Source organism: Tursiops truncatus, chromosome X (assembly GCF_011762595.2).
Source record: "Tursiops truncatus isolate mTurTru1 chromosome X, mTurTru1.mat.Y, whole genome shotgun sequence".
In the NCBI taxonomy this organism is placed as follows: Eukaryota; Metazoa; Chordata; class Mammalia; order Artiodactyla; family Delphinidae; genus Tursiops; species Tursiops truncatus.
Window position 1 is genome coordinate 75649354 of NC_047055.1, and position 22391 is coordinate 75671744.

Here is a 22391-nt window from a genome sequence, read left to right on the forward strand (position 1 = left end):
ATTTCTCCCTTTTATTCTGAGCCATGTGGATGAAAGGCTCATGGTGCTCCAGCCAGCAGTGAGTGCTGTACCTCTGAGGGGGGAGAACCAACTTCAGAACACTGGTCCACAAGAGACTTCCCAGCTCCACGTGATATCGAATGGCGAAAATCTACCAGAGATCTGCATCTCAACACCAAGACCCACCTTCACTCAACGACCAGCAAGCTACAGTGCTGGACACCCTATGCCAAACAACTAGCAAGACAGGAACACACCACCACCCATTACCAGAGAGGCGGCCTAAAATCATAATAAGTCCACAGACACCACAAAACACACCACCAGACGTGGAACTGCCCACCAGAAAGACAAGATGCAGCCTCATCCACCAGAACACAGGCACAAGTCCCCTCCACCAGGAAGCCTACACAACCCACTGAACCAACTCTAGCCACTGGGGAAAGACACAAAAGACAATGGGAACTATGAACCTGCAACATGCAAAAAGGAGACCGCAAACAAAGTAAGATAAGCAAAATGAGAAGATACGAAAAAACACAGCAGATGAAGGACCAAGGTAAAAACACACCAGACCTAACAAATGAAGAGGAAATAGGCAGTCTACCTGAAAAAGAATTCAGAAAAATGATAGTAAAGATGAACCAAAATCTTGGAAATAGAATAGAGAAAATGCAAGAAACATTTAACAAGTACATAGAAGAACTAAAGAGGTAATGAACAATGATGAACAACACACTAAATGAATTAAAAATACTCTAGAAGGGATCAATAGCAGAATAACTGAGGCAGAAGAACGGATAAGTGACCTGGAAGACAAAATACTGGAAATAACTCCTGCAGAGCAGAAGAAAGAAAAAAGAATGAAAAGAAATGACAGTCTCAGAGACTTCTGGGACAGCATTAAATGCACCAACATTTGAATTATAGGGGTCTCAGAAGAAGAAGAGAAAAAGAAAGGGACTGAGAAAATATTTGAAGGGATTATAGTGCAAAACTTCCCTAATATGGGAAGGAAATAGTTAATCAAGTCCAGGAAGCACAGAGAGTCCCATACAGGATAATTCCAAGGAGAAACACACCAAGACAAATATTAATGAAATTATCAAAAGTTAAATACAAAGAACAAATATTAAAAGGAGCAAGGGAAAAACACACAAGGGAATCCCCATAAAGTTAACAGCTGACCTATCATCAGAAACTCTGAAAGCCAGAAGGGAATGACCGGACATATTTAAAGTGATCAAGGAGAAAAAACTACAAGCAAGATTACGCTATCCATCAAGGATATCATTCAGATTTGATGAAGAAATTAAAACCTTTACAGACAAGCAAAAGCTGAGAGAGTTCAGCATCACCAAACCAGCTTTACAACAAATGCTAAAGGAAATCCTCTAGGCAAGAAACACAAGAGAAGTAAAAGACCCACAATAACAAGCCCAAAACAATAAAGAAAATGGGAATAGAAACATACATATCGATAATTACCTTAAATGTAAATGCTCCCACCAAAAGACAGAGACTGGCTAAATGGATACAAAAACAAGAGCCATATATATTGCTGTCTACAAGAGACCCACTTCAGACCTAGAGACACATACAGACTGACAGTGAGAGGATGGAAAAACATATTCCATGCAAATGGAAACCAAATTAAGCTGGAGTAGCAATTCTCATATCAGACAAAATAGACTTTAAAATAAAGACTATTAGAAGAGACAAAGAAGGGCACTACATAATGATCAAGGGATTGATCCAAGAAGAAGATATAACAATTGTAAATATTTATGCACCCAACATAGGAGCACCTCAATACATAAGGCAAATACTAACAGCCAAAGAAGGGGAAATTGACAGTAACACAATCATAGTAGGGGACATTGACACACCACTTTCACCAATGGACAGATCATCCAAAATGAAAATAAATAAGGAAATACAAGCTTTAAAGGATACATTAAAAAATTGGACTTAATTGCGATTTATAGGACATTCCATCCAAAAACAGCAGAATACACATTTCCCTCAAGTGCTCATGGAACATTCTCCAGAAGAGATAATACCTTGGGTCACAAATCAAGCCTTGGTAAATTTAGGAAAATTGAAATTGTATCAAGTATCTTTTCCGACCACAACACTATGAGACTAGATATCAATTAGAGGAAAATATCTGTAAAAAATACAACCACATGGAGGCTAAACAATACACTACTTAATAATGAAGTGATCACTAAAGAAATCAAAGAGGAAATCAAAAAGTACCTACAAATAAAAGAAAATGGAGACACGACCATCCAAAACCTATGGGATGCAGGAAAACAGTTCTAACAGGGAAGTTTATAGCAATAAAATCCTACTTTAAGAAACAGGGAACATCTCAAATAAACAACCTAATCTTGCACCTAAAGCAATTAGAGAAAGAAGACAAAAAAAAAAACCCAAAGTTAGCAGCAGGAAAGAAATCATAAAGATCAGATAAGAAATAAATGAAAAAGAAATGAAGGAAATGATAGCAGAGATCAATAAAACTAAAAGCTGGTTCTTTGAGAAGATAAACAAAATGGATAAACCATTAGCCAGACTCATCGGGAAAAAAAAGAAGACTCAAATCAATAGAATTAGAAATGAAAAAGGAGAAGTAACAAATGACACTGCAGAAATACAAAAGATCATGAGAGATTACTACAAGCAACTCTATGCCAATAAAATGGACAACCTGGAAGAAATGGACAAACTCTTAGAAATGCACTACCTGCTAAGACTAAACCAGGAAGAAATAGAAAATATGAACAGAAAAATCACAAGCAATGAAATTGAAATTGTGATTAAAACTCTTCCAAAAAGCAAAAGCCCAGGACCAGATGGGTTCACAAGTGATTTCTATCAAACATTTGGAGAAGAGCTAACACCTATCCTTCTAAAACTCTTCCAAAATATAGCAGAGGGAGGAACACTCCCAAACTCATTCTATGAGGCCACGATCACCCTGATACCAAAACCAGAAAAAGATGTCACAAAGAAAGAAAACTACAGGCCAATATCACTGATGAATATAGATGCAAAAATCCTCAACAAAATAGTAGCAAACAGAATCCAAGAGCACATTAAAAGCATGATACACCATGGTCAAGTAGGGTTTATTCCAGCAATGCAAGGATTCTTCAATATACGCAAATCAATCAACATGATATATCATATTAACAAATTGAAGGAGAAAAATCATATGATCATCTCAAAAGATGCAGAGAAGCTTTCGACAAAATTGAACACCCATTTATGATAAAAACCCTGCAGAAAGTAGGCATAGAGGGGACTTTCCTCAACATAATAAAGGCCATATATGACAACCCCACAGCCAACATCTTCCTCAATGTTGGAAAAATGAAAACATTTCCACTAACATCAGGAACAAGAGAAGGTTGCCCACTCTCACCACTATTATTCAACATAGTTTTGGAAGTTTTAGTCACAGCAATCCGAGAAGAAAAAGAAATAAAACGAATCCATATCAGAAAAGAAGAAGTAAAGCTGACCCCATTTGCAGATGACATGATACTGTACATAGAGAATCCAAAAGATGCTACCAGAAAAGTACTAGAGCTAATCAATTAATTTGGTACAGTAGCAGGACACAAAATTTATGCACAGAAATCTCTGGCATTCCTATACACTAATGAGGAAAAATCTGAAAGTTAAATAAAGAAAACACTCCAATTTACCATTGCAACAAAAAGAATAAAATATCTAGGAATAAGGATACAAAAGATCTGTATGCAGAAAATTATAAGACACTGATGAAAGAAATTAAAGATGATACAAATAGATGGAGAGATATACCATGTTCTTGGATTGGAAGAATCCACATTATGAAAATGACTCTACTACCCAAAGCAATCTACAGATTCAATGCAATCCATATCAAACTACCACTGGCATTTTCCACAGAGCTAGAGCAAAACATCTTAAAATTTGTATGGAGACAAAAAAGACCCCGAATAGCCAAACCAATCTTGAGTATGAAAAACGGAGCTGAAGGAAGCAGGCTCCCTGAATTCAGACTATACTACAAATCTACAGTAATCAAGACAATATGGTACTGGCACAAAAACAGAAATAATGATCAATGGAACAGGATAGAAGGCCCAGAGATAAACTCACGCACATATGGTCACCTTATCTTTGATAAAGGAGGCAAGAATATACAGTGGAGAAAAGACAGCCTCTTCAGAAGTGGTGCCGGGAAAACTGGACAGGTACATGTAAAAGTATGAGATTAGAACACTCCCTAACACCATACACAAAAGTAAGCTCAAAATGGATTAAAGACTTAATGTAAGGCCAGAAACTATCAAACTCTTAGAGGAAAACATAGGCAGAACACTCTATGACATAAATCACAGCAAGATCCTTTTTGATCTACCTGCTAGAGAAATGGAAATAAAAACAAAAATAAACAAATAGGCCCTAATGAAACTTCAAAGCTTTTGCACAGCAAAGGAAACCATAAGCAAGACCAAAAGACAACCCTCAGAATGGGAGAAAATATTTGCCAATGAAGCAACTGACAAAGGATTAATTTCCAAAATTTACAACCAACTCACGAAGCTCAATATGAAAAAAACAAATAACTCAATCCAAAAAACGGCAGAAGACCTAAATAGACACTTCTCCGAAGAAGATATACACATTGCCAACAAACATATGAAAGAATGCTCAACATCATGAATCATTAGAGAAATGCAAATCAAAACTACAATGAGAGATCATCTCACACCTGTCAGAATCATCATCATCAAAAAATCTGCAAACAATCAATGCTAGAGAGGGAGTGCACAAAAGGGAACACTCTTGCACTGTTGGTGAATGTAAATTGATACAGCCACTATGGAGAACAGTATGTAGGTTCCTTAAAAACTACAAATAGAGCTACCATACGACCCAACAGTCCCACTACTGGGCATATACCCTGAGTAAACTATAAATCAAAAAGTGTCATGTACCAATATATTCATTGTAGGTCTATTTACAATAGCCAGGATATGGAAGCAACCTAAGGGTCCATCAACAGATTAATGGATAAAAGAGATGTGGCACATATATACAATGGAATATTACTCAGCCATAAAAAGAAACAAAATTGAGTTATTTGTAGCGAGGTGGATGGACTTAGAGTCTGTCATACAGAATGAAGTATGTCAGAAAGAGAAAAATAAATACCGTATGCTACAACAGATATATGGAATCTAAGGGAAAAAAATGGTTATGAAGAAGCTAGGGGTAAGACCGGAATAAAGACACAGATCTAAAAAAAAAAACAAAAAAACTACAGTGAGGTAATTTGTAGTGGCCATCATCAAGAAATCTATAAACAATACATTCTGGGGAGGGTGTGGAGAAAAAGAACCCTCCTACACTGTTGGTGAAAATGTAAACTGGTACAGCCACTATGGAGAACAGTATGGAATTTCCTTAAAAAACTAAAAATAGGACTACTGTATGACCCAGCAATCCCACTCCTGGGCATATACACAGAGAAAACCATAATTTGAAAAGATACATGCACTCCAATGCTCATTGCAGCAGTATTTACAATAAACAGGACATGGAAGCAACCAAATGTCCATCGACCAAGGAATGGATAAAGAAGATGTGGTACATGTATACACTGGAATATTAGCCATAAAAAGAACGAAATAATGCCATTTGTAGCAACATGGATGGATTGTCATTCTGAGTGAAGTAAGTCAGACACAGAAAGACAAGTATCATATTATATCACTTATATGTGGAATTTTAAATAAAAGGGTACAAATGAACTTATTTACAAAACAGAAGTAGAGTTACAGATGTAGAAAGCAAACTTATGGTTACCAGGGTGTAAGGGGGAGGAGGGATAAATTGGGAGATTGGGCCTGACATATACACACTACTGTATATAAAATAGATAACTAATAAGAACCTGCTGTATAGCACACGGAACTCTACTCAATACTCTGTAATGGCCTATATGGGAAAATAAGCTTAAAAGAAAAGAGTGGATATATGTATATGTATAACTGATTCCGTTTGTTGTACAGCTGAAACTAATACAACATTGTAAATCAATTATACTCCAATAAAAATTTTAAAAAGTGAAGAAAAAGAAAATATATTTTTAATAAAAATATATTAATGAATATTGGTTTATTATTATTATTTTTAAATGAAGTAATCAAAAATTTAAACATTCCCCATTTTTAATTTGCAATATGGTAAACATCAATAGATATCAACCACAATATCAAAGCCTCTTTGAAGTCTTCAGTAATTTTTAAGAGTATAAAGTGGTCCTGAGACCAAAATATTTGAGAACAATTCCTCTATACTACCCATGTCATCCCCCTGGTTCTTAAGCTTCAATGGCCTTCAAGCATTCAAAGTCCCTCATAGATAGGCCTAAAGCTTCCTTTTAAGTCTCGTTTTATGTCACTCCCCTCCATGCACTCCCCTCCACACATCAGCTGCATCTGCATCAGGTAGCTTGCTAGTCCTTCAACCTGCCATGCTCATTCTCACCTCCATGCCTAGCACATGTAGCCCAATTCAAAGATCACATTTTCTGTGGATCCTCCTTTCCTGCTTGGCAGATTTATTGATCTCTTCTTACTTTCTCCAATGTACTTTATGAGGTTGATTTCGGAACTGCCATTTTCCTCATTTTTGCAAATAAAGAAACTGAAATCCAGAAAAAGAAGGGGACTTGACTAAGTTCCACAGCAAGTGAGTGGCGGAGTTACAGCCTAAATTCCCAGCATTCTTTTCACACTTCTCTTCATGGAAGCTGCTACAGAGATCAGAAAGTATTGAAGGCTCTGGAAGGAAGGGGAATTAGTTAAGCTGAGCTTAAAAAAAGTTCTGGGTTGGAACATTCTTAAAGGAAGTAACCCTTGACTTTGGCGTGGTCTAAGAGCAGTCAATCAGTCTTTACCCATGTTGACAGCAGATGAAAAGCAACTCATGGGAAATATCCTTGTCCTTTTTAGCTTCTTCAGTTCTATCCAAACCATCACATCAGTCATTGTCCTTAAATGGAATGTCTGAGGGGCTTGCAGGCACTCTGGAGGCCACCTGAAGAATACTGCTCCCATCTGAAGAAGAGTATTTGAGTTGATGTTGTTCTGTCACCACTTCCTGCTACACCAACTGCCCTTATTTGGCTCCCTAGGCTTGGATAAAAACACTAGGTGAGGCCTAATGCAACATTCAGGATTTGGTGGAAAATGTAATTGCCTGTTTCAGAGAACTTTGCTTTTCCTATAATTTGTCAAATGGCAGGTATTGGGAATATTCTCTTTGGAAAAAATTAGTTTTAAAAGCTTTTGGTAACTGTCAAGAGATAGTTTCTGTGAGGCCTCCAAATGAAGCTAACCCTAAGGGATACTGCTTGTTCTACAGCATCTGGCTGGTTAGGAAAGGCTACCCCCAGTGACAGGGGTCTAGAGAAGGTTAATGAAAATTAACTTGGTGTCTGATGTCTTGAAAACACTGTCCTATGGTAAAGTTTTTAGGGTGGAGTTGATCCATTCAGTTTAACCCACATTATTGGGGTACATTTGAGCCAAGGTGCTGTGCTAAGAGCTTGGAATACAGAGTTGAATAAAACTAAGCCCCTGCCCCAGAAAAGTTCATATTCTCTTCAGGAAGTCAGGCAAAAATACACATAGTTACAACATAGTATTATCAGTACTGGAATCAGTATGACTGGAGGAGTGACTATAATGAAATGGAGAAGGCTTTCTTAGGGAGGTGATATGTGAACAGGGCCTTAAGATGAACAGGTATTCATTTGATCACAAAAGATCATTACAGTTTTAGGGAACCAAATGTGAAAGGCATGGAGGTAGGAAGGCTGAACTTAGTTGTTACTTTTTGGCTATCATCTGCCACCTCCAGACCCATTCTCTGCCCTTCTCTTCCCTCCACTTGTGTCCCAAGAGGCTGACCTCGTGAATTGCATCAACTTGTCTGCTGGCTTCTGGCTGGGTTTGGCATTGACAGATCCAGAGTGGGAGAAGAAGAAGGTCTTGTTATTTCTTCCTCACTCTTTCTCTGCTTTAGGTCTCATTTCTGACACTGACTGGAATTTTCCCTGATTACAGTTCCTACTAGGGACTTCTCCACAGCTCCAGCTCTCACTAGGTGCTGGTAACAATTTTCCATTGATTTACCCCTCCAGTTCAAGGGTGTAATGGCTTCCTGTTATTCTGAGACCCTGTATGCTTCACCATCTCTTGTTGATACCACTAACCCTGCCCACATTTTTGAAAGTTGTCAGTTTCATTTCCTGAGGACCCTTGCAAATACAGCTGAGAACATCCACAGGTCTAGTTTTCACAGAATGTAAAGTTGTGGGTGAGGTGAGGGAGGACGGGAAGAAGATGAGACAGAGTCTACATGGCAGATCTTGTATGATCCTTTTTAATGAAAGACCTTGTGTGAGTAGGTCATGAAGAACCTTTACAAACCAATTTTGTTCTCAGTTGGGAACTCCTGAAGTTTGTTGATCTGTTACACAGATGATGCCAGAATTAATAGTTACCATTTATTGAATATATTCTGTGTCAGACACTTAATCTTCATTATCTCATTGAATCCTCACAACCCCTAAATGTGAACACTTATTGATCTCAATTTTACAAGTGAAAAAACTAAGTCTCAGAGAAGAGAAGTAACTTGCCTACTAGATTGCTAATGAGTAGAAGAGGAAGGATTTGAACCTATGCCTGCCTGAGTCTAGAGTTCGGGTTCTTCACTAGACCCAGTTGGATGATGAATTGGTCTATATAACTTTTAGGGTGTCTTTCAGCCCTAGGACTTCATACTCTATGGGGTAAGCAGGCATCTCCAACTAAGCTCATTGGCCCATGCATTGACTAAAGGTTCTGGTGGCACCTTGTGGGGTACATGCAGCGGTGTGAATGAGACTTCTTTGCTGGGCACAATGCTTTCATTGCCTGCAAATGTCCCTCATGCTGGCCATGTCTTCCCTATGTCTTGGCAGAAACAGAACCATATAGCTAATTAATTCTGACAGAATTCCATTTTTAGAAATGCTAGTTATATCAGCTCCTCTGGTGGAAATCTGGCACTCCAGCAGGAGTGAATGCTACCTGTAGTGCCAACCAGTGCTTGCTTAATTTAGTGCTGGCACAGTCTAAGTTGATGTGGCTATTGCGTTTGGATATCAAATCATAGTTTGGTATCAAGCTTTAGGAAAATGAAAAGAGGAAACAAATTTGAATACCTACTCCAGGCTGGGCACTTTCCATTGATTCCTCACTACAACTCTGAGAGGCATGTGTCATGACCCACATGTTACAGGTGAGGAAACTAAGGCTTAAAGAGGGGAAGTAACTTGCCAGGGTGTAAGGTAGCTGACAAGTGTCAGAATAGGCATCAGAATCCAGACTCTACTTGACGTCTAAAGCCAATATTCTTTGCTACTGTATCATGTGACCAGCACAATATACTGGTTAAAACCTCAGAATTGAGGGACTTCCCTGGTGGTCCAATGGTTAAGAATCCACCTTCCAATGCAGAGGATGTGGGTTCGATCCCTTGTCGGGGAACTAATATCCCACATGCTGCAGGGCAACTAAGCTCGCGCACCTCAACTACAGAGCCCACGTACTCTGGAGCCTGCATGCCACAACTAGAGAGAAGCCCGCCCGCCACAACAAAAGATCCCTTAGAGCCACAACTAAGACCTGATGCAGCCAAAATAAATAAATAAATAGGAAGAAAAAAAACCCCTCAGAATTGAGAACTTGGTTTTGAATCCTAGCTCCACCACTTCTTAGCTGTATGATCATGGGTAAGTCACTTAATCTTTCTGTGTCTCAGCTTCTTCATCTTTAAATTAGGAATAATAGTATCTACCTCATAGTGTTGTTGTGAGGATTAAATGCATTCATATTTGTAAAGCACTGAGAAGAGTGTCTGATACAGAGTCAATGTCATATATTTTTTAAATAAATATAGAACCATTTCTATCCCCTTAAAATCTCTTATTTCTTCCATTCTTAGGCCTGGAGAAGAAAAGAAAGGAACTAGATCAGGAGGCAGACTCTCCTAGAAGGAAATCAGATTTTCTCCTAAAGCTGGAGAAAGGCTAAGGCTATTGATTGAACTGGAGAGACTCAACCTGCAAAACTTGAGAGAAAGTATACGGTGTCCATGTCTTGTGGTGAATTTCTATGCCCACCCTCCCTTGTTCCCTCACTGCAGCTGGATTTTGCTTGGCCAGCTCTCTCTGACCTCCCTTTTACCTTTAGATCTGGAAATGGCTGCTGAGATGATAGCAAGAATGGACAGATAGTCATCTGGAGGACTGGAACCTTGACTATAGGTTATGTAAGCTGGGCTTCAGGATCATAACACTATCTGGCTCAAAAAAAAAACCTACATATGTTTCAGATTCCTTCACACTACTGTCAAGTTAGCAAGGGCAAGGAGGTGGTTCCATGGCCATACCTTCCTGACCCAGAATTGATAAAGATATATATCAGGTATAGATGTGTATATGTCGATGGATGGCTTAGGGTTTCCTGGAAGTGTGGGGTGGGAGGGGAGGAAAATATGATCTCCACTTACCACTGAAGACCCTTGTGTGAGTGGGGTAAAGTTGATGATAACCATGGAGACCCTAGCTGCCCTGTATAGGTATGCCCTTCATCATCATGGTCTGGGTATTGGTTATTACCCTTTGCTCAGCCAGGGATCATGGGCCCTTTAACATGATTTCTGCAACTTCTTTATTCTCTAAGGTTGCCACCAGCCTAATGCTTCTCGCTGATTGAACATACACCCAAATGCCCAATAGTTACATTGTGAAGGGAGAAATGTACTATTTCTTGTGTTAGACACACCCAGGGACAAATCCTAATACCACCAATTAATATCTGTGTGATCTAAGGTAAGTTATTTAACCTTAGAGCTTCAGTTTTCTCATATCTAAAATTAGGACAACACTATCTCTCCCATGGCTGTTGTGAGGAATATATGAGAAATTCAGTGTAAAAATGCCTTGCAGAGGGCTTTTCCCTCCTCCATTGCCCAATTCTTTCTCTCAGCTACCAGTCAGCATCCTAAAACTTTCAGGGCTTTGAAAATGTAAGTTAATACTATAAATTCAAAGCCCTTCCTTCCCACTAACTAAGCTCCATAATTCCTTCTCACTTAGAATTGCTTAGGCCATGATCTTTAGAATGACCTTCTAGTCTTTACATGGATCTGAGGCACACCCATTAATGCTTCAGTTAGTCCCAAGGTTATTTCACCTCCTTTGCACTTCTGGGCACCTCCCCAGGACCATCAAATGCAGTTGAGATGGCCACATCTAGAGATGCCTCTCACATTTTAATCAGAGATTTATGTATTTATTACAATTTTCTGGCAGATGGTCATAAGGTATCTTGACCAAGGGGTGCTTTCTCTAATTCACACAAAGGCTCCATATAAGCTAGAAGTAGTCCTTCAACGTTCCTATCCCAACTTGCTTCAGACACTGACCACACCCTTATTTACTCTCCCCTTGCTCCACCTCCAGCATCACAGCAAAAACAATGAGAAGTTTCTTTCCCAAAAGCTGGTTCAGGGCTTCCCTCGTGGTGCCATGGTTAAGAATCCGCCTGCCAATGCAGGGGACACAGGTTCGAGCCCTGGTCCAGGAAGATCCCACATGCCATGGGGCAACTAAGCCCGTGTGCCACAACTACTTAGCCTGCTCTCTAGAGCCCACGAGCCACAACTACTGAAGCCCGCGTTCCTAGAGCCAGTGCTCTGCAACAAAAGAAGCCACAGCAATGAGAAGCCCATGCATCGCAACGAGGTAGCCCCCACTCGCGGCAACTAGAGAAAAACCCACGCGCAGCAACAAAGACCCAACGCAGCCAAAAATAAATAAAATAAATAAATTTATCAAAAAAAATGAGAAAACTGGTTCAGCACTGGGTATTGGGGTCTTCTGTGTTAGAGAATGTTTCAGTAATGAAAATATGCTATGCTTGTACATTCTCGGGAGTCCATTCCTATCTATGCTTTCACCATTTACTCTCTATGTAACTTTGCGCAAGTAACAATCTTTCTGAATTTCAAGTCTTGATCTGTAAAATGGGACTAAAATGAGGTGGTTAAGAGGCTCAGATGAGACGATGTATATAAAACGTATGCAATGTGCCTGTCAGGTGGTAGTACTTTTTTTTTTTTTTTTTTTACCAAGTTATCACCCCAACTCTTATGCCAGATCTGCTGGGAAAGCTCAAGGATTCAGGTCTCTCCCACTTTATGCTTGACACACAATAGATGCTCAACAATATTTATTTCCTTCCCTTGGTCCCAGGGGAACCCCAATTCCATTGTGGGGCTTGTTTCAACTTCCAAGGCCCTGAATTCTAGAAACACAAATTATGCAAAGGCTCTGGATATGATTCTTATAAATTGTTCACTTTTGGTCAGGGCTGAGTCCCTTTCCCCCTTTGTCACAGTGGGACCAGTATGGCTACTTAGCTGCTTATGTTTCTTTCCCAGAGCTCTTCAAATTCATTTAAAGGATATTTAGACCCATTTCCAAAGGTATTTTGTGATGTCTTATTCACTTCAGGGAAAGTAATGTGATTTCTTAATGGATATAAATATACCCTGGACAGCCAAGAGCCAAGGTTAATTTCTAGTTAAGTGTGAAATCAGCCAGCAGCAGAATAGTGCTTCTCTCCTATATCCCCTTCAGGACCTATGTACTCCCTCACGAAATACCTTTGAGGAAACACAATAAGCACTATTGTAATGACAGTAGGAGTGAAAAATGTAGGAGGAAGGGAGACTAAGGGAGTGTGGGAAAGAGAGCTGCTTCCCAGAATAGTATAAAGGGTTCCCATGAGGGTGAATGTACCTAAGTGACATCACCAGGAGCTTAACTGTCATAGGAGGAAGGAGCCCCTATTCCTCAAGTCATAGGAATGTTGGAAAGTGCACAGGGCAGAGTAGCTGGGTCTGGGTTATTGGCATGAAACTCCTGCATGAGAGACTAAGTATGGGGGGGACTGAGCCATGCATGAGGACAGCTTCCATAGGGTGTTGGGGTTCAGGGTGGCTAGTTACAGGGCCAAGGAACATGACAGTTTCCAGATAATCAGTTCACTGTATTGAGGAATCCAAGAATCAGGTGGTAGATAGATAACATCTGGGAAGATTTTGAATGTCAGAGCATGATCCACTAGCCCTGAATGGATAGAGAAGATCCCATTCCTGGATATTAACTGAGGCAGCCACTACTACTACTACTACTACTACTACTACTACTACCACCACCACCACTGGTTAATATCAATTGAGCACTTACTTATTAAGGGCCAACCATGGTTATTTGGGTGAAGTAACTTGCCTATGGTGATTGAGGCATGAATATGGATAACGGTGTTTGAGTTCTTTTCAGAGGGGTTAGAGGCCAGGGCTAGCAAAGGAGATATGGAGAACAGAGGAACTCAGCCTCTACTGAGTCCCTCTAGATCTCAACCTCAGAAGGGAGACAGAATTCTGAGTCCTGCAGGATGGTAGCAGGGGTGGAGAAGAGGCAAGTGACAGTTAGGACTGAGCTTGTCCACACCCCACCTACCTCACATCCTGATGGCTCTGGAAATTACAGTAGGATGGCACCTGCCAGCATCATGGTACCTAGATGAGAATAGCTGAGGAAGCAGAAATAAGAGGAATAAATCCAGGGCTGACAACACTAGTGGAAACTTAGTTCCCACAGGCTTGCCGAAGGCTGGGAAATGTAAGGCATAATAAAGGCTATTGCCTAGCCCTGTTCTCCCAAACCAGGAAAACCCTCTTTTGCAGCCTTAATTTTAGGCACTATTTTTTGTATATGCTCAGGGCCTGGGTCTTCAAGAAATGGACTTCATAGAGGTTCATAGGAAATGATACAACTTGAATGCAAACCAAAATAGGGAGGCCCGCCTGCTCTGCAGAGGGCATTCCTGGGGCCGACCAATGTTGACCCCACCTACCTGGACTGACAATCTCCTTCTCTTCCAGCCACTGAGTAAATGTTGGGCACCTTCACTTTGCACTCCATTGGCCCCATAAAACCCAGCAGGTCTCTAAATTTGATTCCTTCAGGATGCTCAGCTGTCCTGACTTGGGTTATCAGAATGCCAGGACTCTGAGGGCAAGCTTAGAGGATCAAAGGTGCAAGGGACTTTTACTTGGCCTCCATCTCCCCTCTAGGAGAATTTTCCCCATCTGATAGAAGCCACAGGGGATTAGTTTAGGAATTTGTCTGGGTATGAATCCTGAATTCACCATTTCCTGGATGTGGGAATGTGAGCAAATGATGTAACTATTCTGTGCCTGAATTTTCTCATCTGTAAAATGAGGCTAATACCAGTACTTACCTCATAGAAATATTATCTTGACAAATTCAGTAGACCCATGCAAAGCACTTAGGCAAACATCTGGCATGTACTAGATGCTGTAAGTGTCAGCTCTTCTGGTCAGGTGATATGGGGAATACATGTCTTATCTTGGGCCTTTGTGAAAACTACTTCTGCCCCCTCCTCATCTTAGGTAGAATGTTACTAGTTAAAGGACTGGTCACCAGCATTAATGTGCCATCTAGGAATAGCATCAGCTTCCAAATAGTCCCCCTTGCACTCCAGCTACCACTCTTTTGGTGTGCTGCCTGATTGTGTCTGTGTGTGTTTGAGAAATGGGTGAAGTTGAACAACACGAATTTTTAACTTCCCATGTAGGTGGCATGTAAATGGTAATTTTTTTCTTCCCCAGGATTAAGTGGGGGACAACCATGTGTCTTTATGCTGAAAAGGGGTGCTTCTGTAGGGAGCTGCTCCGTGCCTGTTGTATGCAGCATTATGGTCCCCCAAGAAGATCCCATATCCTAATCTCCAGGACTGTGATTACATGGCAAAAGAGATGTTGAAGATGTGATTAAGGTTACTACTGACTTTAAAATAGGGAGACTATCCTGGATTATCTGTGCAGGCCCAATGAAATCACCCCAATGAAAGGTCGAGACTTGAAGAACAGAGACAGAAGAGAAAGTTAGATACAGAAAAGGAAGCAGAAGTATTTAGCCTGAAGACAGAGGGGGCCATATGTTGAAAAAATGGGGACCTCAGTCCTACAACAAGGAACTGATTTCTGCCAACAACCAGTGAGCTTGGAAGATGATCCTGAGCCCCAGATAACAACTACGTCCCTGACTGATATCTTGATTTTAGTTAAGTGAGACCCTGAGAATCCAGCCACACTATGCCAAACTTCTGACCTATAGAAACTGTAAGAGAATAAATGGAGGTTGTTTTAAGCCACTCAATTTGTAGTCATTTGTTACAGCAGCAATATAAAACTAATACAGTGTTTGTGGGCCTCACTTTGTACATGTCAAATGAGGGCAAAATACCTTGTCTTACCTACCTTATGGGTCTGTTATGAGAACAAAATGATGGACGTAAGCGTGCTCTGCAGAGTTTCAAGTTATAAAACTGTTAGGATATTCTCCAACAGGGAAAAAAAATCGATCTGTTTTGAAACTATTGGATTGAAGCAATTAAGAGCTTAGAGCTCCTGACATTTCCCAGGAGAAATGCTGAGGGTTGGAGGGCTGATTCTTCTCTCCTGGAGAAGTAGTGCAGCATAGTTGAAATCAGAAAACCTAGGTACAAGTCTATTTCTTTTCTGTGTGACCTTGGGCAAGTTAGGCCATCTCTCTGAGCTTCAATAAAATGTGGGTAATCATCCCTGCTCTGCCTAGGTGATATGGCTGTATGATGCTCAACTGAAGAAATGAGTGTGAACATGTGATGGAAACAAAGTACTCAGATGGAAGGCCTATTCATCCTCCCTAGTGTGTGCCTTACTGCTGGAAGCAGATATCTTGATTCTGGTAAACTAGTCACCCAAAGAAAGTAGAGTTGAAAGACCCTTGGGGTGGTACTCTGAGCACCTGTTTTCTGCCATTGGCTTTCGTGTGTGACTTTAGGCCAAGTCCCTTCTCCTCTCTGAGTCTGTTTCTTCATTTTAAAAGTTTAGATTATAGCCAGTTGTCTTCAGCTAATGGGCATCAGAATCACCTGGAGAGATGGCAGATGGAGGATGAGCAAAATTTTCTCTTTTTTACAAGTCTCTCCTACCCCCAATAAACTATCTCCCACAAAGCCCAAATCAGAGGAGTTTTATTAAAGTATGTAGGAGTTTCACGTAAAGTATGCCTTATTCAGGATATAGGAGTTGATTTCCAAGTATGTGGTTTGAAGCAGCTGGCTCTCAAAGGAGTCTGGATGCCTTGTTATACTTTAATTAAAATACTGGCCAATTTCAAACCTGTTAACTAGTCATGCTCCTCCCAGTTCCTTGCAATTCCCATTAATGTTGCTTTGTTATGACTGATATTTCCTCCCAGAATACTCCTTCTCGTGTGAACTAAAGATACTAATCTCTGGCCAGACAAAACCCGGTAGAATTGTCCATGTTTTCATTACAATGTTGACTGTAGTAAAAGCCATAGCTGAGAATAACTGAATGTCAAAGCTGAAAAGGCCCTTTGGTTTAAAGACAGACAACTTGGGAGGGACTTGATCAGCATTACAGAGAAGCAGTGACAGAGGTGAGTGTGGACTCCAAATGCTCCTGAAGGGAGCTCTTTCCAATGCTCCATGTTGCCTTTCTATTGCCTTTGATGCTCAGAGGTTTGAAAGTCAAGTAACTTTCAGTCTTATTTCCTAGGCTGGTTTCACTATTCTTTGAAGTAGAAAAACTTAATTTATATGTCATCAAAGTATAATGCCATGTACAAAGCAATGTAAGAAGCAGGCAGCTATGGACACAATCTTTGTAAACACTTCCAACATACCAGATTGGCCTTATCTGCCATTTTTGGTCTTTGCCTCACAAAGAGGTCTCCTTCCTCAACCTGCTTTGTTGTCTTAAATGCCTTACAATCAGTGCTTCTCAGACTTTAATGTGCATATCTATCCCCTGTAGACCTTATTAAAATACAAATTCTGATTCCAGATGTCTGGGATGGGGCCCAGGAATCTGCATTTCTCATAAGCTCCCAGGTAATGCTGATGCTGAGGCTGTTTATAGACCATATTTGGAGTAGCAAGACTTGCAGATGTTGTTAATCTCATTTCTAAACATCTTCTCCATTTATTGTCAACATTCCTTTACCACTGGAGGTAGTGTGGTGTATTAGAAACAGGAACGGCCCTGTAGCTTCTAGTCCTGGGTTTCTATCAATCCCTAACTGTGTGACATTGGGCAAATCATTTCTCATCTTCCTGAGCCTCAAGTTTCCTTATCTGTAGAATGGGGCTCTCACCTGTCACACAGTGATGTTGTGAGGCCTGAAGGAATAACTGGGCTTGGTACAAAATAGACTGTAGATGGAGATGCCTAGGTACAAAAAGATTCTGGGCCTACATTTCCTTAGAATTGCAAAAGACAACATGAGCAGTGGATCATGCAAAATATGCTCAAAGATTGTTTCCATGACAAAACTGTAGATGGAGGCCATTAATACTAGACAGTCTGCATACTTTATTAAAAGTCACATGAATGGACCCCAGGATCTAATTCTTTTTTCTTCTGATGTTACATATGTATTTCACAAATGTGTCTTTCTAGTATCTATTAATGTCCTTGGTATCAAGTGATTGTTTTCCCTATGAAAATGAAGGTTTTTCTTCATCAAAAACATCTCTTCAAGGTATCTTGCTTTTCTCTGAAATTTTTCAATGCTTCTGAAGCTTTCTCTGGGCTTGTAATGTGTCAAGGCCATTTGTCTGTAGCCACATTAAAAATAGTATAATTGATCTACATTCTCTCAAAAGCAATTTTTTCTAGTCACAGAAATACTTCTATTACTTTATTTGTTCTAGCTATTACAGAATTAAGGAACTTCTTGAAAAGGGAAGGATTCTTTCCCACAATTGCAACTTATTTTAGAAATACTCTACATGACACCACTTTATTATTCAATTTGGACGCTGAGTTTTGCCCCTCAGTGGCTGGGCAACACACTCCATCTTTTTTTAAACAAAAACTTCAATAATATTTATTATTCTAAATCATCTCTTAACTTTTGCTATCCCCACAAAAAAACCCTTAATAGGGGTTTGATCCCAAGGCATCAAGTCCTGCAGAAGCACCAAGACCAATTCTATTCCTCAAACCATGTATGGATGTCACCAGTCTCTTGGGGTGAAACTGCATGTGCTAGAACCTTGGTGAATTAACAGACATATACAAGGACCTTTTTTTCTTTGAAAAACAGCTAAGCCAAGGACTTGAAAACTACCAACTAAAAAATAAATCCTTCATGTCACAAGGTAAAAGTAAATGATCCGTTTTAAGACGGATTATCAAATGGGCATTCTGAAGGTGAGGAGAAAACATAACTCAGAAATCTCTTTCAGCCCAGTTTTTATTCCCCTGTAAACTGGACCTTCATCCCCTCCTTACCCTCAAATACTTGCCTTTTAACATTTTGTTAAGTATGCCAGCTCCAGTAATATGGCTTTTATATGGCAAAGGGAAAACAACATGGGGTGCAGAGTCATAGAGAGCTGGATTAGACTAACAATTCTGTTATTTACTTTCTGTGTGAACTTGAGCCAGTTAATTTTAGCCTGCTGGGTCATAAATCCTTTATCTGTAGAATGAGGAGGATAGCATCCACTTGCATGATTATTGTAGGGACTAAATTATATAATGTATATGAAGCATCTAGCACTTAGTAGGTGCTTAATAAATGTTAACACTGTCAGCTCAACATTTACAGTTCATCCATTGACAGTTTCTCCTACCTGTTGGCCGAGGTATGCAGATAGTTTCCTACAATTGACACGCTTCAATTATCACCCCCTTCCCATAGCCTCTTCTGAATGCCTATCCATCCATCAAGCCTAAGCCAAGCCATTCTCATTCCACAGAAGCTTTTGCTCTTTAAATCAGAGAACAAAAGGGTAGGTGCTGAGGTTCATTCTTTGGGTATAGCCCAGGGCAGGGGTAGAGCCAGCCAGGCACTGCTCCTTGGCTTCCAGTCGGACTGGTGATCCCAACTCTTTAGGCCAGGCTCTTGATCTGTGTCCCAGGAAACACATAGCAATCTCACAGCCACATTTCTGGGACACATATTCTACTGGAATTGTGGTGGCTTTCTCTGGTTCTCAATAATCTCTCAATATTTGTAGTGGTGACTGTGGAATTTCCCCCCAAGGAAACCAGAGTGAAATCATGTCTCTAATATCTTCAAAGGTACTGAGGCCCCATTGGCCACTGCTTCTGTGGCTAAAATCTGCACACCTGCTTTGTTTAGTTAGTCATCTAATGGGACAGAGCAGAGAGGCCACAGCTCAGACTGGGGCTCAATGAGTACTTCCTGAGTGAGGCCATTAGGCCTCACAGAGATTCCCTTTTAGGGAGAGCAGCAGGTAGAATGGTGCCCACTTGGCTTACTTTATCCTGGTTTCTTAGCAACTTGGCCTTTGAGACTGGGTAGAGCTGAGAGTTCAATATGGCCACCTGGGTACATCGTCATTAAGAATGTCATCAAATTGCTATTCAATTACTTCCACAAAGGCTCTCAGTGTGTTTAGCTTACATGTTACTAACTCATCAATAAGCCATATTTAGAATTCAATCTTGAAAGTAGCTATTGCCTTTCAGTAACACTGTTCCCAAGGCATCTCAGAGTTGGTTTGGGCATGGGTGCATTCTCTTTCTCATCTCCCTCTCTCTTACCCTCTCTCTCGCCTCCCCTCTCCCCATGTCTATGCTTCTTTCTCAGTACTATAGTCAGTGCACTAGTGGGGCCTGGCTAGAAGAGTCCAATAGGAAAGTCCTTTCTCTCACACTGGACCACATTATAATTACACAGACACTAAAGGCAGGCTATCTTAAAGCCCACCCTAAAGCCAAGGCACCTGTGTGGAAACAAGCGATGACACTTTCTCCAGCAGCTTCTTTTCAACAAACAGGAATCAGAAATGTCTACTCGTCAGATTTCTGACTCACTACACTGTGTTTTAATTCCTTTCCAATGATTGAAATAGCAAATGAGGAAGACCAGGAGCTCATGTCTGGAAGTTCCATATGGTGGCAAATATGTGTGGCTCAAGAAAGAGGGTAAAAGCCAGATCCTCAAAATGATGGCCATTAAAGCGACCAATCATAAGCCCCCTTGCTAGATAAGCATGGTGTAATGGAAAGAACCTTGTGTAGGTGCCCAGGGATGTGGTATCTTGTTTACACATGGCTGCTAACTTGCTCTGCCTCAGTTTCCCCAATGGTAAACTAAGGAGTTAGACTAAATAATTCTGAAAGGCCTTTCTAATCAAATATTTTATAGGTCATAAAAAGAGTCTTTTATCTCAAAGGCTGTGGTTCTTAACCTTTATTGTGTCACAGGCCCAATCTGAAATTCACTAGAATGTTATGGACCATTTCCTCAGAAAAGGCATATTGAAAAGGCATACCATTTCAGAGGCTTTATGAAGTTCCTGAATCCATAGATAATGGGTTAAGAACTGTTTCTTTCAGGTGATAAAACAGCTTATCTGCAGAAGGCAGACATGAAGCAACAGTGACAACTGCCTGGCCTCAATCATCTTAACAATTCTCCCCAGCATTTGACCCAAAAATGGAACTCCTGCAGAACAAACACAGTCTGCCTTTTTTAAAAGAACTGTCTTCAGCTTTTGTTTCTTTCTTGATTGCTTGGAAAGGAAGCTGTCAGGAGAAAACAGGAGGAAGAATAATTCAAACAGACCTAGGCTTTGACATGTAAAACATGCTTTGCAGATTTGTCTTAAGCAGCTGTATGCAAAAGCAGGAAGGCCACCTTCCTGAGTCCACTTGGAGGGATTGTGGGGGCATCACTCATTCTGTCTGGTCCCATAAGAGCAGACACATTCTTGGCAATATATTACAGCGCCAAAGCTCCAAACTGGCACCAGGGTCCATATCCTCAGTAAGAGATATTAAGATTCTCTAAAGTTCAGCAAACATTCCTACTCCCCTACTTCCAAGGTAAGCAATGGCCCCAACTCAAGTAACTTCTAGTTCAGGGTAAGACTTCTGAGATCAATCTTTAGCCCCAAATCTTTCAGAGCTAGATGGCCTTTTGAGGAGGCAGGAAGTTCAGAGAGGAGTTGAAAACTGAGCTCCTCTCTTCGACTTGGGATGGTGGATAGCTTGGTTTCTGCAGTCTGCCTTGAGGGAGTTCAGCCATTCACAGTCTTATAGGAGCTCAAGATAGACCTTCTGAGGGAATGAAGACAGAATACAAAGGAGAAATAAACTTATATCTAGGATGTGTGTCCCTTATTTTATAGCATCCCAGAGCCTGAAGGTGCAGGGCCAGGAAAGATCTGCTCTTCAGCACACAAGGGTTTGAAGAAGACTCTTCTAGAACCTGGAAAGTGTCCCCTGAGGCCAAGGTTTTTGAAACCTGAAAGGGAAAGAAGAGAGTAAGGAATTAGCTAGGACTGGTTAAACACTTAACAGCCACTGAGCAGTAGGCCCTCTCTTGGTAGGTAGCTAATCTTCTGAGCAATAGCGGCTGGGTAGAAAAAGGCCCTTATAACTCAGATCCCATGAAACTGTCCTAATACGGTGCTAAAATCAGGGCTGGAAACTGTGTGCCTTAAGCCTGAACTCTAATCCCCAAAAAGTCCACAGGAGATACAGATGCCTGATACCTCTGAGATTACTCACCTTGCTGAATGGCCACTGCCTTTATGGCCCTACAATAACTCCAAACTTCCTTTTACTGAGACTTCACCTTCATGAGAGCTGATAAGAAAACTCTTATCTACCCATAGACCTCTGAGGACTGGCAGTGATATGAAGAAAAGGAAGGCTGAGGAGTACATGGAAAGCTCTGCTCCAGATACCTGGATCTGATTTATGTGTGTATTGGTTCATGTCATGCCAGCAATCTGATTGTCAATCAGAACTCCTAGTAGAGAAGGAAATTTCCATGATCTCCATGGTTCTGGTGATCTTAGTAAGTTACTTATCCCCTTTGAACCTCAGTTCCTTTATTTGTTGAGTGAAAATACATATTAACTTCCCTATTTCTGGCATTTGATATGGACTAAATGATATAATGGACGTGAAAATGCTTTGCATTAGACAAATATAAAGAACTAAGGATGAAGGTTCAAGGGGTAAGACTGAAATTGTGATTTGATCTGAAGGAATGAAGTTCCCCTACAAATACTAAGGTAGACTCTTGGGACCTGCTATAATATCAAATGAGAGGTTACTGATATTCTTATAGACCCAAAGGATGTCGGAGTTAAAAGGTTCTAAACATTTCATCT

The 22391-nt window shown here is 40.5% G+C and overlaps 1 protein-coding gene across 7 annotated transcripts in view; it reads right to left on the bottom strand.

The window, feature by feature from the left end:
• Window positions 1-8434: 8434 nt before the first annotated feature.
• OPHN1 (oligophrenin 1) overlaps window positions 8435-22391 on the bottom strand; it is a 615628-nt gene continuing 601671 nt past the window's right edge. For all 7 annotated transcript variants that reach the window (XM_073799243.1, XM_073799242.1, XM_073799241.1 and 4 more), the window contains one exon: window positions 8435-21514. The gene's annotated coding sequence lies outside the window, so the exon portion shown is untranslated. The remainder of the gene's footprint in view (window positions 21515-22391) is intronic.